We start from the raw sequence: 17,818 nt of genomic DNA, 5'->3' as shown, positions 1-17,818 counted from the left end.
CAAGTGGAACCCTAAGGCTGCTAATGAAAATAGTCATACACAAGCCATAACATGCTGAGGTTAGCTGTAAAGGGAGAGTGTGATGGTTAATTTTATCTGTCAACTTGACTGAGCCTCAGGGGGCCCAGATATTTGGTCAAACATTTCTATGAGAGTGTCTTTGGATGAGATTAACACTTAAATCAATAGACCAATGAAGCAGATTGCCCTCCCTAATGCGGTGGGCCTCATCCAATCAACTAAAGCCCTGAGTAGAACGAAAAGGCTGATTCTCCCCTGAGTAAGAGAGAATTCCTCTTGCCTGGCTTCTTTGAAACTGGGACACTGGCTTTTTCCTGCCTTCAGATTCAAACTGAAACAATGGGTCTTGAGCCTGCTGGCCTTTGGTCTAGAACTATACCACCATTGGCTTGGTGTCTTGGGTCTCCAGCTTGACTCACCCTGCAGGTCCTGAGACTTGTCAGCCTCCATAATCACATGAGCCAATTCCTTATAAGAAATCCCTTTGCATATATATGTATGGGAGGGGGCGTAGTATGGGGGAGAGAGAATATGTGTGTCTAGATAAATATACATATTCCATTGGTTCTGTTTCTCTGGAGAGATACAGATGGGCTAAGTCCAATGAGCCTGGCAGAGTCTGTACTAAAGCACAGTGATTATGAGCTTGGGCCCTGGGGTTCAAATTCCAGCTGTACCATTTATTAGCTGTGCCCTTGGTTAGGTTATTTAACCTCTCTAATCCTTAGTTCTCTCCTCTGTTTCACTTAAATCCCAATATATTCCAGTGTCAAGCATACGGCAGATAAATGTTGAGTAAATGAATGAACTAATACAGATGAAGAAACCAAGGCCCAGAGCCATTCATTGATATATATTTCATTAGTAGCTAATGAAAAAAATCAACCCTTCATATTAAAGCAGAGTTACATTTCATTACTTAGAGGAAAATTTAAAAGTCTCATCATATTGAGAGATTTATTTAACCAAGACTTCACAAGTTCTTTGTGGGTTGGTTATAATTACTGTCCCCATTTTACCTATGAGATAACTGAGGTACAGAGAGCTTAGAGAGCTAATAAGATTCTTGAAAGACTTACTAAAGGAATACTGTGATCCCTTTCAAATAGCCTTTTAGAAGTTTGCTTATTTCAACTATTTTCTCCTTTCCTCTGTCCCTGACTGTCACAGGGTTCTTCCTCCCTACTTGACCACCTGCATATCTCGGTATTGGAGAGGGTCCTGGGATGCATTCACATACAAAGGGACCCTGTAATTTTGACGCATTAAGGAACAGGAGTTTGAAAGCACCCAGCATCTGGCTGCTGAGCACTCTTCTTCCATCCTGCAATGCTGTTCTTAGTAGGGAACGAGGTGTTATTTAAAATTCTGGTGTGCAGTCTTATTTTTTCTCAACATGGCAAGCCAGAAACAGAAACCAATATCCCTAGTTCTGCTTTTACCTCTTACAGGATATGTCTCTGGCTCAGAGGCTTCAGGGAAAAAGGAGTTCAGACCTACAGCATTTAAGTTTTCCCCAGGTACTCTTAGGTCACTAACTATAAATGGGTTGGGGGATGGGGTAAGGGCTAGAAGAACATATAAAGAGAAAGTGGCAAGCAAACCATGTGGAAAAAACACCCAAGGAATTAAAACAGTTAATCTGTCAAATTATGTATACTTGTGCCCTCACAATGTTTCAAAATATTGTCACAGGGTGCCTGACATGACCCAAAGGAGGACCTTGGAGAAGGAGGTTCTGAGCTGGGCTAGTTCTAAACTATTTGCAAACTGACTTTGGAAAGATCTTACAACATTTTATAAAAACTTTTATAATTATTCTTCATGAAGTTGTAATTATTGAGTCAACCATGCATCTTGCTCCTTACCTGGGAGATACAAGATAAATATCTTAGATCTGGAGTTGTTGCAAACCAGAGTACTTTGAGTACCAGAAAAAGCTTTCAGAGACTACATTAGCATAGTGTAAATATCCTTCCAGCAGAGCAGGTAATTTTCTCATTACTCATCAAATGAGTTCCTAAGCATTCGTTATTCTACACGTTGGATCTTTGTAGAAATAACTCACAAGAGCTGAATCATTTCAGAGCGAATTTTCCATCACCTCTCTTCTCTGTATGGCTTAGGCCTTTATAGACCCTGAATAACATAAATCTGCTGGTTCCCTACTGGCAAAGATGACTATGGATTTTTTTTTTTTTTAATCAAGCAATGAGAAAACACTAGGGGGGAAAAAAATCTCATTATCAGGGACTTCCCTGGATGTGCAGTGGTTGGGAGTCCACCTGCTGGTGCAGGGGACACAGGTTCGATCCCTGGTCCGGGAAGATCCCACATGCCACGGAGCAAGTGGGCCCGTGCGCCACAACTACTGAGCCTGCGCTCTAGAGCCCGTGTGCCACAACTACTGAAGCCCGCATGCTCTAGGGCTCGCATGCTGCAACTACTGAAGCCTGCGCACCTAGAGCCCATGCTCTGCGGTGGGAGGGGCCCGCGCACCGCAACCAAGAGTGGACCCTGTTCTCTGCAACTAGAGAAAGCCTGCACGCAGAAACGAAGACCCAACCCAGTCAAAAAAGAAAAAGAAAAAAAAAAAAACTCATTATCCTATTAAAATACATTTAAGGATGTCTGGTTTTCCTGAGTAGACTTATATTTATCCAATGTTTATGTTTTCTAACTTAGACTCTGCTACCTTTCCCAGAGCACCATGAAGAACCTCTTCAACAGCATCTTTTTAACATAAGCAAAGGAGAATGAGAAATGCTACCGCCACCACAGCATAATCCTGTAGAGCCTGTGGTATTTTCTGTGATGCTTTGAATCAGTCTGACTCTCTCCTCTACTGTGTAATTTTTAAAGATGTCAATGTGGGGCATCAGCAGCTGAAAATTCAGAATATCAAGCCAGTCCTCCCCTGTGACTGCCACAGAGCTGTTGCTTACAGTTGAGCCTACATCACTGACGTAGTTACTTTTTTAGTTTTATTATTTTTTTAGTCTGGAAAATCCCCCACCTCCTCTCTTCCTGCACAAAACTTTCTGCCTGAATGACTTTCAGACTGAGCACCAAACACATATTTCGTTTCTCTCCACTTCAGGCTCCCCCCACAAGACTTCTACATGCTGACAAAGTGTCACATTGGGGGGAAAAAACTCATGACTATAAAGGATGTTGTAGTGACATCTCCGCATTCGCTGTCACTTCTCCCAGCCCATTCCAGCTTGCTCTATAGTCAAGTATCGGAGGACCAGGCAGATTTTCTTCTTCTTTATTGTATATGAATCTTAAATGTTTAATGAAGTAAACAAATCTCAGCAACATGCAGTGTTTTAAGAATCCAGCTTTAATAAAAATCCAAACACTATTCATTAATTATTATTGAAAACATTAATATTTCAAAATACCCTTTGGGTCAAGGAATCTTTAAAGAAACAGTGACTTCTACTTATTCCAATTAAAGGTATTGTTTATTAAATTCTTACAGCTCTGCTCGCTATAAATGCCCTCATTAAAACTCTGATTTCCTCCTTTCTTTCCTCGGATTCATTCTCCATTCCCTTCTCTCTCTCTCTCTCTCTCTCTCTCTCTCTCTCTCTCTCTCTCTCTCTCTCTCTCTCTCTCTCTCTCTCTCTCTCTCTCTCATCACGTGCAGTTAAAAACCTAAACTCGCTCTCAGCCCACAGAGCAGGAGTGTGTGTTGGGGTAGGGGAGGTGATGTTCATTTCCCCCGCCTCAGGCAAGGATTTTCCATTGCCTAAATGAGGCCATCAAGTTTTAACATTGAGAGGCATGACTTCTAATCGCATCCTTCTTGGAAAAGTACAAACAGCTCCTCAGCCGAGGTCCCCCACGTCCCACGCGCTCCCAGCTCGCCCTCCCCGCGGAGTGCCCCGCGACAGCCTCCCCAACACCTGTGAATCATCCAAGAGGCTGCCACAATTTGCATATGACCCCCCTTCCTTGGCGCCTAACCCACATAACAGAGGAGGACAGGATTATTGCTTTATGTTTATTCTTTTTAATCTCTCCTATGACCAGCACTAGTAGCTTCTCGCCCACGTCCTGTTTTGAGCATCAGAGGGCCCCCCAAGCCATCCTTGACTGGTACCCAGGGTGTGTGCACTGAATGAAGTACTAGACTTTTGTAGCGTCCCAGCAATCCTTGAAGCCGCAGCCCCCCACATTATCCCACCCCCACCCCCACCCCCGAAGTCTGGTCAGTCCTAGGAGGCGTGTACGCGCCTCTGTGAACTATTTCTAAGAATCCCAACATAAAACCCCAGGCTCTGATTGCAAATTCAACCCAAACAGCGTCACCTATTTTGCCCTCCGCAAACAACTCTCAACCCCAAGCTTTGAACTCCAGCAAACCCACGCTGGTTGGGTTAACTACCCTTCCCTCCCCCTTTCCCCCAATTCCTTTGAAATCGCTCCGCGATAATTGCTCTGACGTACTTTAAAATAACGTGTACTAATCTCTCTCCCCAACTGACCACATTAAGGCGAACTCCAAGCCTCGATGCTACTTTGATAAAATGAAGAAATCACTCATAAAAATAGCAACCCACGTAGCTTGGCCATATATGGAGCTGGTGAGAGTTGACAGGGATGCCCCTTTGGACTCTCTTTTTTAGAAAAAGCAAATCGCAGCTGAAATCTCCCCCCACCCCCTTACCGTCTACTCCTCCTCTGCCTTCTCTTCCCCTTCTATGACTCAACCAAAGACGAACTCAGCAGGGGAACATTTTTGTATATATAATCGCAAACATATTGCATATATATCACACATATACATACATACACACACATATATACATATCCATACACACGTACACACACACAAAACAGAATATCAGATGACCAGTCGCGAGATAAATGAGTTTGCCCGTGACCGGGTATTAAAATGGAGTCCTAAGAATCGTCCCGTTCTGGTGTTTATAAAAGACTAAAATACAAAGGTTTGCAGTAAAGCGAACTGGGAGCTGAGTCAAGCGCTCGGCCCCTCGCGGCTCCTCCCCTCTCACCGCCCGCCCCTCAACACACTTCCTCCCCGCCTCTCCAGGAGAAGGCTATTAAAAGCTGCTGACGTCAAAAGGGACGGCCATCTTTGATGAGGGCAGAGCTCACGTTGCATTGAAGACGAAACCTCGAGGAGGTCAGGCGCTGTCTTTCCTTCCCTCCCTGCTCGGCGGCTCCTCCACACTTGGAACCTGCAGGGACCGGGCGAACACCACCCTCTGGAGAAGCCAAGGTAAGGAGCCCCCCTCCCCAGATCGTGGTTCTGGCTCTAGATGGCTACATACCCAGAGGGGACCACAGCTGGGCAGACCAAGTGAGCTTGGGCAAATACAAGAATTTGTACACCTAGGGTGCGGTATTCCGTGTGTGCGCGTCTGGCTAGACTCCCGCCTGGGGCTTTATAAAGTATTTTCGAGGTGAGCTGCTTGGGGAAGGGATGAATGGGAACAGTGCAGATGGAGCGATGGGGAGGAAGCGCAAGAATACGTACGGAATAATAACTTACTCTCCTGAAACAGTAGTGGGACCTTCTGTCTCTTCCATTTTGCGATGCAGTTTTAAGAGATGTTTAGGCTGCTGGGTTTTGGGTTTTGTTTTGTTTTGTTTTGTTTTGTTTCGTTTCTGTAGATCAAGACAAACAAACCCTGTGGTTCTGACCCGATTATTATGACTTGTCGTTAGGGCGCTATTATCTAGGGAAGAATTAGGGAGAAGGCAGGGTGTGGGCTCTGGGGAGGCGAAAGAAGGGGGAGTTCCCGCCCCGGGCAAGCTGAGCTGCAGCCGCCACAGCAGCCTCCATGCCCCACGGACTTGATTTATGCCGCCTGCTCCACGTCAACTGCAGGCTGGCGGGAGGCGGGCGGGTAGTGCTGGGTGGGAGGGCTCTGCGGAAGGCTGGCGGGGGCGGGGGCTCGGGCTCGCCTCCGTACTGCGGCGGCCAGCGCTCAGCACCCTGGACAGCAATACCAAGGGACTGCGCTGGCGCCCGCGACCTTTCAGCACCGCGGATAGCGGTCCGGCCGCCCCGGCGCACCTACCTGCTGCAGAGATGCCTGGCAGGGGCTAGATGTTCCAGGGATGCAGGCCAAATTGCTTCTCTGAGACTTAGGTCTCATGGAGACCCCTAATAGAGCAGGTGTAGTAGGTTAAAAGAAAAAAAAGAAGGAAAAAAAACAATCCTGCCTACAGGACTCCTTTGGAAGCAATTACCAGCTCCCATCCTTAGCTCCTGCATAGCCAAAAAAAAAAAGTCTACTTGTGGAAATTTTCTGTGTTGCCTTCCACCCTCCCCCCCTCTTAGGTAAAAAACAAACACATTTTTAAAAATCTGCATTTATCCTCCACTCAGAAATCAAGGGTTTTGTTTATTTCTTTTCTTTTTTTCTTTCTTTCTTTTTCTTTTTCTTTCTTTTTTTTTTTAACACAGAACAGATCTGTCTACAGATCCTGGGTGGTCTTGAATGAGGTATATATGAAGATGTCAACACAATCTGTTTATACGAGCGATATATCTTTCTACATGTTTCTAGTTGATAAAAAATGTAGGGGTAGTTGAACTATAAGCAGAATCAACTTTAATAATGAATCCTTCTTGCCCTCCGCCATCCTTGTAATTAGGCATTGACACAAGCACACGCCCATAAAAATACATCTCTAAGAAATATTACAGGTCTTACAGGTATAGATTTAACCTCTTTGGCCATAGTTTCAAAGTGAGGGGAAGTGTTTCCTATGGACATTTGTTATCTCAGGATAGTTTCTGATTTTGACAACATTAAGACTGGCTTTCCTCGGGGGCATCGAACTGTGTCCTTCAGGGTGATGCAGATGAAAGGACCATGGTGTTAGATTGAAACTGGACTCTGACCTAAAGATCTACTGCAATTTCCATTACAGCATTGCGGGATTTTGCTGAGGCAGTAATAAATACTTTAACCATTTTCTACTCTGACGTTTGGAGCCTGTGAGTGAACAAAAATTATCACGGGGATATTTCCAGCTGTTTGATATAGATAAAATCAACATAAAATGACCAGGAACAAAATTGTGCTACTTGAGTAGTTGTTAAATAAGAGTAATAGCGTCATATGTAAGAATGTTTATACAGCGCATTAAAGAAATGCTATCATGATCCCCTGAAAAGCCTTAAAATAAGATCTTGGATTGGGTTTAGTTAGTCATTAACTCCAATCATTTATATATTAGAGGTGCTCCAATGCTGTGTCCACATAGAGAAGGTAATTTCATTCCCAACTATTTATTTCCTAGTGGTTTTTTTTATGGATAACCATGTGGTTCCATGTAAGTATATACTGATTTGTTGCTGGATATGGATGTAAAATTATTATTCAAGAGTATGTAACTGCATGGAAGAATTTTACAACTCTGCAATCTGCAGACGAAATAAATAACTGTGTTTCAGTGATAAGAGGAGGGGAGACAAGATGGGTAGGAGTCTTGAAAAATGCTTTGACTTCATGCTGAATGTCCAGACAGCTCCCTGCGTAGTTGCGACAAATGAAAAAGCCTAACACTGACAGAATTATGTGCTTGGACATTAGTAATTACTGCTGGGTTTGTTTGCTAGTGGAAGACTGGGGTAGTGGGGGCAGAGGTAGAGGAGTGCAGTGAAGCTGGCAAAGCGTACAAATCTGGGAGGAAGTGGTGATGTGCACAATTATGGAGCTAATAGCTTACTGAAAAGTTTTTTAAAAATGTAATTGAAACATGAATTTAACATTTACATTATTGATAAGCTTCAGGAAAAATCAAGATATTTCCTGTTTTAAGTTTTAAATTTTAACAATCCAGGGCAATATGGTGAACAGAGGTGACATAGAGATGTGCCAGGAAACATTCATACAGACCCTCCAATGGTACCTGCTTGTTTGCTCATTGGCACTTTCTGCTTTGCCACCTGGACATTCAGAATATGAAACAATTTATAATCTTATTAACCTCTCCATGGTAAATCTCCAAGAATTCACAATTTTATTTTTACTTCGTTAAACATGCAACGACCACACATGCACAAACACAATACAAACTGCCTCTGAATTAGCTTCTATAAAGACATTTCTAAACTCTAGGTGTTGACCCCAGAGTGATGGTTATCAACCAGAAGATTGATGTGTTTGCCAGTAGCACCTCTTCTCATAGCAGCCAGCCTTCAGCAGAGCGCGTAGGTTTTGATGATTAGGAGAAATGAGAGATAATTTGAGAAAGAGGCTGACAAAGGAGACATGAAGGATAAAAATAGATAAATCTGCTTTTTATATGATGCATTATGAATAAACTATTTTTATCACATCATGGAACTGCTTTACAATTCTATTAAGGTAAGGCAATTGGTGTTTTCAACCTTGGTGCTAAATATATTTCTGCAGTGTCATCCCTTGTCAGCAGGGACCAAACTGATTGGAAGATATTGCTCAATCAGTGAGCACCAGATACATAAATGAACCCCACTGAGGATGTAAAACCTCATGCGTATATAGTCTTTGACCTCAATAAGTTTAACATCTAGTACTCTTCATGAAAACAACAAACAATAAAAATTAATAATACCAGAAGGAAAGTGCAATAAAACAGTAGAAGAAAACTCATGAGGGAGTGTATAATTATTTGCCAAGTCAATGCGACCAAAAATAAGGAATGCAAATTCTGAGAAGGACAATATTTCAGTGGACTAGAATGATCCGAGACAGGAAGCAGGACCTGAGCTGGTTTGGGAGGTTGGAGAGAGGTGAGGGGACTCTGTTAAGTAAAAGTTATAGCATAGGCAGAACTACAAATTAGGCAAGCCCAAGTTATGGTCAGCAAACCCTAAAACTGCCCATCCATTTGGGTGAAGTGGGACGCTTATAAAGGGGAATATGCTGGAAGTGTGAGTTGGAGCCATCAATGAAAGGCCTTGAATGCCACACTGAGGACTTTGTGCTTTATCCTCTAAAGTTGATTTCTGAGCAGAAGCTGATATAACAAAGTAGCCATGTCTTTTTTGGCATCTTGGAATTGCTATTGAGTGAGTGGAATTAAATTTACATTCTTCCAGAAATAGAGGGGAGCAAACTGTTATCATAAAGGATGATTAATTTTAAAAATAGTAACCAGTCCTCATTTGGTCATCGATGAAAACCACCCTTCAGTATATACATGGGCTTCTAAGTCCTACCCAGAAGTTAATTGTAAGTTTCAAATTTTCATTATTGACCAGAACAAATTATTCAAGGTGAGTGCCTACCAAGAAGATTGAAAATAGGGTCAGGCATCTGGGGATGAGAGGTGTCCAGCAGGTACACTTGAATCATAAAAACGCAGAACACTCTCTTGGACCCTCTGAGTATTCTGCACTGTGAAATACACTGACTGGATAGATGAAAAAAGATGCCAGGTTTTCTGTTCATGTTTCAGGCAGCATGACACATAGAACCAGCTCCAAGTGGCTAAAACTGGGGGGAAAAAAGGAAGGAAGGAAGGAGGGAGGAAAGAAAGGAAGGAAGGAAGGAAGGAAAGAAGGAAGAAAGAAAGAAAGAAAGAAAAAGAAAGAAAGAAAGAAAGAAAAAGAAAGAAAGAAAGAAAGAAAGAAAGAAAGAAAGAAAGAAAGAAAGAAAGAAAGAAAGAGAAAAGAAGGAAGGAAGAAAGAAAGAAAAGAAGGAAGAAAGGAAGAAAGAAAAAATACTATGGTAAAATTTTGAAAAACTGAGGTGAGGTGGGCAGTATATCATATTTCTTTCCCTACCATCCTAGCATCCTAGCTGACTTTTGCTGATTACCCTCACTCCAGGGCTTGCTTGAGGTCTGAACTATACCTGTTTCGTTTTTAATCTTGTGGTTACTACTCTCACAGCAGAGCTTCACAATTCCAAATTCTGACAGAACTGCTGAACTGAAAGAGTCAATGGCTTCATGTGGAGGAATAAATGGCATTTGCAGACATAGATCTTGTTGCTATTTCAATTCTCACTCTGAAGTGTCAAGGGACTATTCTCATCTGTTCTTCACCAAAACACTGGCAGGAGAGACATCCTTAGGATAACTTGTTGATTTCTAAGCTGACTCCCTGGTGCAAAATTGGAGGTAGTGACGTTTGATGCTTTAGGAGGTCAGACTGGTGGTTATTAAACCGAGTGCAGAAGACCTTCCAAGTTATTAAGTAGGAAGGAGGAGATATGACAGAGCATTGAGGAAGCAGGACATGATGAGTGGAGAAAGAGGTTTTAAAAAATTATTCTTAGAAGAGGAAAGAGGCTTCAGAGAAATTTCCAGAGAACCCTGTCTGCACTATGAACTCTTCAGAATTACTGTCATTGCTGTAATGATAATAGCTACTTGTTTCTACATAATTTTCTTCACAAGGATCTCAAAGCACTTCACTCAATATAAAAGTCCAAGCAGTTTCTGATTTCCAAGTGAATGATACAAACCATAGTCATATATGATATTAGATAACATGTCATATGTGATATTTAGGTAACATTTAGTAAGCCATAAATCTGATTTAGAACAGAGATAACCTAAAGCAGTGATTAATCAGAATAGGTCTGTGGGGGAGAAGAGTGAACCACTAATTCTGAAAGCTTTTACCTGTACTAGCTCACTGAATCCTCATAACAATCCTATAATCAGGGTGCTATTATTATTTCCATTTTACAGATGAGGAAACTGAGGCAAAGAAAGCCTAAATAACTTGTCTTATATCACAGAACAGAGCCAGGATTTAAATGCAATCAGTCTGACACCAGGGTCTAAGCTCTTAATTATATACTCTGCTACCTCTTGCATCATCCACATTTTTCATACTGTCTAAATAAGGCACAGAAAATCCATATGATTTTTTTTTTTTTGCAATATCTTTTCCCTTTCAGTTGGACAGCTGATCATGATGGCAAGGATGATGATTAGGAGCCAGGAGACGTGGATCTAGCCCTGAAGCAATTGCTTGTCATTTTCTTTAAATAAGCCATTCAACCACTATTGAACTCAGTTTCTTCATCTGTAGAATGACAGCAGAATTGAACTAATGTTTTCCAATATCCTTGCCATTCAGAAGTCAACGATATCGGTGGTGAAAACTCTAGGTAGTAAGTCTGAGGCCAGTGACCTGGTGGTCTCAGATGGCACTGCCTTAATACTGCTTCAGTAAGTGACCTGACTCCCTCCCTCATTGTAAGATTAATTATATCCACGGCACCCCCTGCAATCTCTCTTTTTTTCCCCCCTCAGTAATTTATTTGACATCATCTTTCTGAAGTCTTTCTGGTCAGACTTAAGAAATCCTGACTTTTTCCTCAAAGCCCTGATCTGGGGATCTCCTCTCCTTCTCAATCAGATTTATTGCTGTCTGGAACAGACTATTTTCTACAACCTGCCTAAACTTTTTATAATTCTTTTTTCAACCTAATTAACTGTTATAAAAAATTTCTTTCTAGACCCCCTTTTGATTATGTCTTTATGTCTGACTTAAAACAATTTATTAGCTGCTATTTCCTCATTCCTCTTTTTTCCTCTGCCTCTTAGAAAAGGGAAAACAGAAGCTTTTAAAGAGTCTGTGAGCTCTTAAGTACTTAAAAAGTAATATTTCCATATGACCTGAGTTACATGATTTAAGTAGCCAGCTCAAAAACTAATAAAATTTGGAGAATGGAGAGGTGTGGTAAAATAACATTACAAAAAAGCTTCAAGGACAAGGGACTAGGAGAGGAGGAAGCTTTAAAGCCTATGAGATATAAAGTTCAGAGGCTAGCAGTTGGCGGTACAATATTTATTAATTAAATTCACAAGTTCCAGAAAAGCCATGTTCTCCTTGTTGCTATAAACTCATTCTTACTGCAGATTTCAGCATCTTTCCATCACAGTAAAGCATTGACAAGATGAGTTGCTAACTGATTTTCTTACTGCTGACTCACAGAGGTTAGCTTCAGTAGTGATTAACTGATGAGAACAAATCTGTATTCCCAAAAAGAGATGGGGAAAATCCTGTTTAAGGGTTAGTGCTTCCTTTTAAATGCTTAACAACCATTCTGGAGAAACTCAAAGTGAATTAAAAATGCTCACACTGGATTGGTACTGAATGACAGCTGTGCTAGGTTTATGAACTGCTTTCTCTGGTCATGGAAAAATAAATTTGATCCTCTTAGCTTGTAAAAGAAGCTGAAGTATGATCCCTGTGAAGGGAAAATGAGAAGAACTTACTTATCTTTTATTCTATTTTGGGGTTTTTGTTGTTGATTTGATTTGGTTCCTATTACCCAAAGATGGCTAATTCTCATGTCTTAAATTGAGACTGTTTCCACTTTCTGCTGACTCACCTCATTTTATGTTTGAAGACGGTCCATTTTATACTTGAAGATCAATGTTATTTTCCTGCTAGAATGGTAGGTCTGACCAAAGGACCATCTGGTCCCGGCTTCCCCATCACTTCCTATATCCAAATGACCCTAGTTATAGATTTTAAACTTAGGAGATGACTTTTCATGCCTGCAGGCTTGAATGAGTGGTTTCTGTCCTTTACTGATGACAACATGTAAGAAAGTGAAAGCCTCTTAGGTGCCCCCCGAGGCCAGAGTCACCCTGTACTCCTGCCTCATTCCTATGCTAGAGAAATCTCTCAATTCAGCTCAGAGAGTCCTACAAGTTGAACAGAATTCCCTACCATGGAGAATCTCCGACCAAACTGCTGATCACCTTTATTCATGTTTTGTACAATTTCATAGAATAGTGACCACAAATTGCAAAACAGTATATTTCTTAAATTTCCTTGAAGTTAGTCTGAGGTTGATCTGACATCTAGTTACAGGTAAATCACACTGCAGCTTTTCCGTTGATAAACAGAAAGTAGAAGGAAATAAATGCCAGTAAGTCTGCTAGAAAGAACACTGGCAAACGATTTCAATATGCAGTAGTCCTGTAGAGTGAATTTTTTTTTAATTTTAATAGGAAAGTCCATTATAATTTCATTATAACACTATAAATCAAGATAGTGTTCCTAATTTATGCCCGAGAAAGTGCTGAATGTATCTACTTTTTCCAGTTTCAAGATGACTATTCCTGTATTCCTCAAACATAAATCAGCTGTCGTTGTGGCACTCTTCACTAATTAATTAATTCAACAAATATTTATTAAGCATCTGTCATGTACCAGGAAAACATAGTACTGGTTACTGAAGATAGAGCAGTGAATAAAACATGAATGATTCTGCCCTCAGTGTATTTTGATGGGCATCCCTTCTTGAGATATTATTTTAGAAGACACGTTTCACGTAGAATCCCTTTTATACTCTAAGACATTAACCCAACTTAGAAAAGAACTTGGCTGTCTATCCAAAATATGCAATTGACTAAAGGTTTCTACTGAGTGATCAGTGTCCATGGAAGGGTTGCTGTCATAAACAGAATGAAAATTAAGAACCAGCCTCAACCATCAAGGAACTTAGTAAATATCTAAGATATGCCCTTGTATAAATTTACCTCTATTTATGTGGCAGTATTGCTAAAATTTCCTTTCAGTACCTGGTATATACCAGTATCCCGGTCTCTCCCTATATAGACCATTCCCCACCATTCATGGGGAGAACAGGTCAAGCTTCAAGAAACATGGTATCTCCTAGTCTAGAAAACCTAGTCCCAACTATAAAATTCGTGAAGCAATGCAAGAATAGAATGACAGAGAAATGGCAGCATCTTTTGGATGACAGTACCTCCCAAGCCAATCCACGTTCCTCCTCTGAAAACTCCTTATCATTAAACAAGTTTAGAGATTCAGGATCAAATAGAAAAGTGTATTAGTCTCCCAACTCTTGCTTTTCAAAATTTACCTCTTCTTACCAATGAGCAATGCTCCCATTTATCACATTGCTTTGTAATTATGTACTTATGCATTTCTTTTCCTTAACAGAATATAAAAGTCTTTGAGAGCAAGGGCAATATCTTAACCATCTTTGAATCCTCAGTACCTATAACAGTTCCTGTCACACACCAGCTATACAGGAAAAGAATGAGTGAGTGGGGATACCGGCTACCCCTTTGCAGAGACAAGAATTCTACCACTGTAAGTAATTCCTTCTTTAATTGGTCAGATATGATCAGAGCAACTTGGGGATACAGATTCACCCTAAATGTTGGAATAAAATTATGTCCCAAGGAAGCACTTTTGTTCATCCCAACTAGCTGCCAAACTTTGGCAAATAATTTGTTTTCCTGACCTGCTGTTTTATCACCTATGCATCCGGGGCTAAAATGCTAATGAAGAATCTGAAGAGTCTCATGATAAGCATTGCTAAAAGGAGGTTTATATAAAGAAATGAAGAACCATTGCCTAAGACCTATTTAGGTCACTTTCACATATAAAACAAAGCTGTTTAATGTATATAAAATAATGCAGTTAAAATTCTTTACTTTTCATTAATATGGAAAGAATATTTTTGATGCCCCTCTTCACATGTTCACTGAGACATATAGTCACCAGGGAAGTAGATTGATGGCTTCAGCCATCTCTTGTCTTTGGGGCCACATATTTGCTGCTTCTCTGTTAGAATTGGTGGCATGGTGTATACAAGCTCTCCAACTTGATTTGGCTTCCTAGAAAATGTCCTCCAAACACATCAATTTCTAACCTATCCTTTCAAATATCCAGTGTCCCCTTGCCTTGGAGAGAAAAATAAACTGAGGCATGATGTGGTAAATCAGTTCCATTTATCACCGAGAAAAAGCCATTACCAATGGAGCATTGAATATTGCACTTTTCCCCCCAGTCCTTCTTATGAAACAACTTTAAAACCACTGGCCAGTTACTCTGTGCCCTACATTCTGCAGCTGAGAATGAAGGTACCACTTGTTGACCATAAGAAAAAAGTAACTAACTTATTGAATGCCCATAGTATGCTGAGCTAGACGCTTGGCATACATTATCTCATTTAATTTCCATGGCAACCTTAAAAACACTTGGAATTCTTGTCTCTCTGACTGTAAAGCCCATGTTTTTCCCCACAACCTCATGAATTTTCCCAAGTCGCACACAATCCGTTGAGATCTTCTAATAGAAAGTATGCTCCTGATATGTAGAACATGAATCAGCAAAATCCAAAGAACTCAGTCCTGTGGACTAAAAAGTCAGGTGAGATGTGGTGGTATGAGCTACCTGGAGAAACTAAATATCCAGACAAACTCATGGAGCACTGGATTAAGAGTCAGAGGGCTGCATACTTGGCCCATCTCTGCCACTTCAGTTGTATCACCCTGACCAACTTACCTAACTTGAACTGAGCTTCAGTTTTCATATCTGTACAAAGAAAGCAATAGCTGCCATGCATACGTCCTGTGGTTGTTATGTGACTCTGAGCTAATGCTTGTGAAGTATTGTTACCTCCACTTAGGAGAGAAGAATGAACTGTTGTTATCATGTTCCATTGTGCGCTGTTTGCCGTGCCAGATTTCCAGTGTTCTTATTGCAGGCCATATGCTTCTTTTCCTCTTTATAATGTGGATTTTGCTTAAAGAAGTAACAGGTCCTGCCATCACACTATTTTTTAGCTTGAGCAGCATACATGATAAAATGGGAAAATGTGTCAACAGTCTTTGATTTTTCTGTTTGTAGGAGAGTTTTTTAAATGCCTTTGAATTGCATCTCTGCTTTGGCTTTGTGACTTTCAGGATAACTTTTGGAGATGAAGAAGCTCAGGTTATGCTTTAATGAAACACTGGTCCCCTCTTGCTTAATGCATTGGGTGTTAAGGCCCTTGAGGAGTTAAAAAGAAATGATATGCAAAATTACTTGCCCTTCTTTAGCTTAAGAAAAATAATTTTGCTGTGAGCTATTTAGTGAACCGTTATTGAAGCTGCATCTGTTGGCTTCATTTTGTATTGAGTGTAATGTTCTTTGTCGGGAGTGTTGGGTTCCTTATTAAATATTGCATGTGTGTTTTTGTATGTGCACACAATATATAGGCAGAGAGGTACAAACATAGACTCTTGCTTGTAGCCAGCTTTAGGTACAAGATTCCTACATGCATCACCTCATTGTCAAAACCTTTAGCTATAGTCATATAAACCAATAAATATAAAAAATATATAACAGAGCAAGTTATGTGAACTGCAAAATGTATGATCCTAGGCTGCATTCACAGAATGATTCCCCTCCAAAGTTGGAAAATGCTCCCCAAACAATTCTCTATGCAGCAATGATCTCAAATTTGGGGAGAATTCCTGCAAATCTAGGCTTACAGGACAAGAGAGCTTGCTGGGAAAGATTTTTGAAATCCACACTGTCTTTCGAGCACCTACTATGTTCTACTTGTTATATTACTGTCTATTGTAGCTAGTAGTATTATATTTAATTTCTACACAACCTCCTAAATGTGAACATAATTTTCCACACTTGACTCAGAGAGCATACTGTTTGGTCAAGGTCCCACCAAGGTGCTAATTGCGGCCTCTCTCCCCCTCCATGAACCAACTGATATATACGTTAGTGATGAAAATATCAGGAATTTTGTCAAAGCTTGATTGGGAGAAAATGGTTAGAACCAGCATCAGAATCAGACTAGTTCTATTCTTAATCCTTTTCCAAGTCTAGACATGGAGAGCCACCAAAGGAGGAAGAGCTACAGAGATAAGTGTAGTCAGGCACAGCTAGAATAACTTAGGTCCTGCCCCTACTCCCCCACTCACCCCTCCTAAGGTGAAGAACATGCCTCAGAAGATTTGCAGCTTGGAGGAGCAGAAAATGCAACCTTGCTATGAGTAAGAAAAAGAAAAAGCCAAGTGGAGGACTGAGGTATGCTTGCTCGCTGCCCATTTCCCATCTCACAGAGCACTTCAGTTGGGTGTTAGAAGGGCAAATAAAGGAAGGGGTGGAAGGGATGGTGGAAACTATCTTCCTAATACTCATCTTCCCAAAGAGTGAAGGTTCCTATTTTAAGGGACAAGGGAGGAATTAATGAGTCTGAGAGGCAGAGAATGGATCCTCCTTCCACACAGCTGATAAAAGAGGGAACTTGAGTTTGAATTTAAGATCGCAAGTGCAATATTACTAACCCTTCAGAATCAGTGGCTCCTTACTCTAGGACATTGCTTCTCAGACTGTGATCTTTGGACCAGCAACATCAGCATCACCCAAGAGTTTGTTAGAAATGCAATTCTCAGACCCCACGCCATCCTACTGTCTGAAACTCTAGGGATGGGGGAAGAGTTTTCTGTTTTCATCACTCCAGGTGATTCTGATGCATGCTCAAGTTTAAGAACAAATATCCTAGAGATCTTTAGTAGCTCCTTCAAGTGTTCACATTGATCTTGAACTGGGTCTGATGAGGATGAGGTGTTTCCCCTCTTCTCTGCCTTACAAAGGCTGTGGCTAGGTATTTGGAGAGAGAAGTGCTGTCCTGGGTTACTGGATAGAAGTCTCCACTCACTCTTCTGACCTACTTATAAGGATGCTATTATCCATCAGAATGAGTTTGAAGGATGAGGAAGACTACTGTCCATAGAATGAAGATGGGGGTTGTGTGTAGGGGACATAGGGCTCCTTTGTTATCTTTTTTCCCCTGCAACAATGACTCAATCTCTGGCTCCCAGAATCTTGCTCACAAAATTTAACAAAGTATAAAATCTCACCAAATGACAGGATAGTCCCTTCTTTCTGCAGTCCGAGCCTGCAACCTCTGAAGAACACCAAGAGGAAATGGTACCCACTGTGCAACGGATAAAGCAGTTCCCATTGCTTTTGCTTTGGCCTCCTCAATAAACTGCCACAAGTGCAAGAAGGGGCCTGACCCTTTCC

The 17,818-nt window shown here is 41.1% G+C and overlaps 1 protein-coding gene across 3 annotated transcripts in view; it reads left to right on the top strand.

The window, feature by feature from the left end:
* The window catches only part of SNAP25 (synaptosome associated protein 25), a 158,286-nt gene that overhangs the window by 71,194 nt on the left and 69,274 nt on the right, over positions 1-17,818 (top strand). The window contains exon 3 of one of the 3 annotated variants that reach the window (XM_067012692.1): positions 5,087-5,275. The gene's annotated coding sequence lies outside the window, so the exon portion shown is untranslated. Of the gene's footprint in view, positions 1-4,812; positions 5,276-17,818 lie in introns of those variants that run through there. The other 2 variants (XM_059037482.2, XM_059037481.2) reach the window with 2 other exon arrangements.

The sequence above is a fragment of the Kogia breviceps genome, chromosome 14 (assembly GCF_026419965.1).
Source record: "Kogia breviceps isolate mKogBre1 chromosome 14, mKogBre1 haplotype 1, whole genome shotgun sequence".
In the NCBI taxonomy this organism is placed as follows: Eukaryota; Metazoa; Chordata; class Mammalia; order Artiodactyla; family Physeteridae; genus Kogia; species Kogia breviceps.
This window is presented reverse-complemented; position numbering and strand designations above follow the sequence as displayed.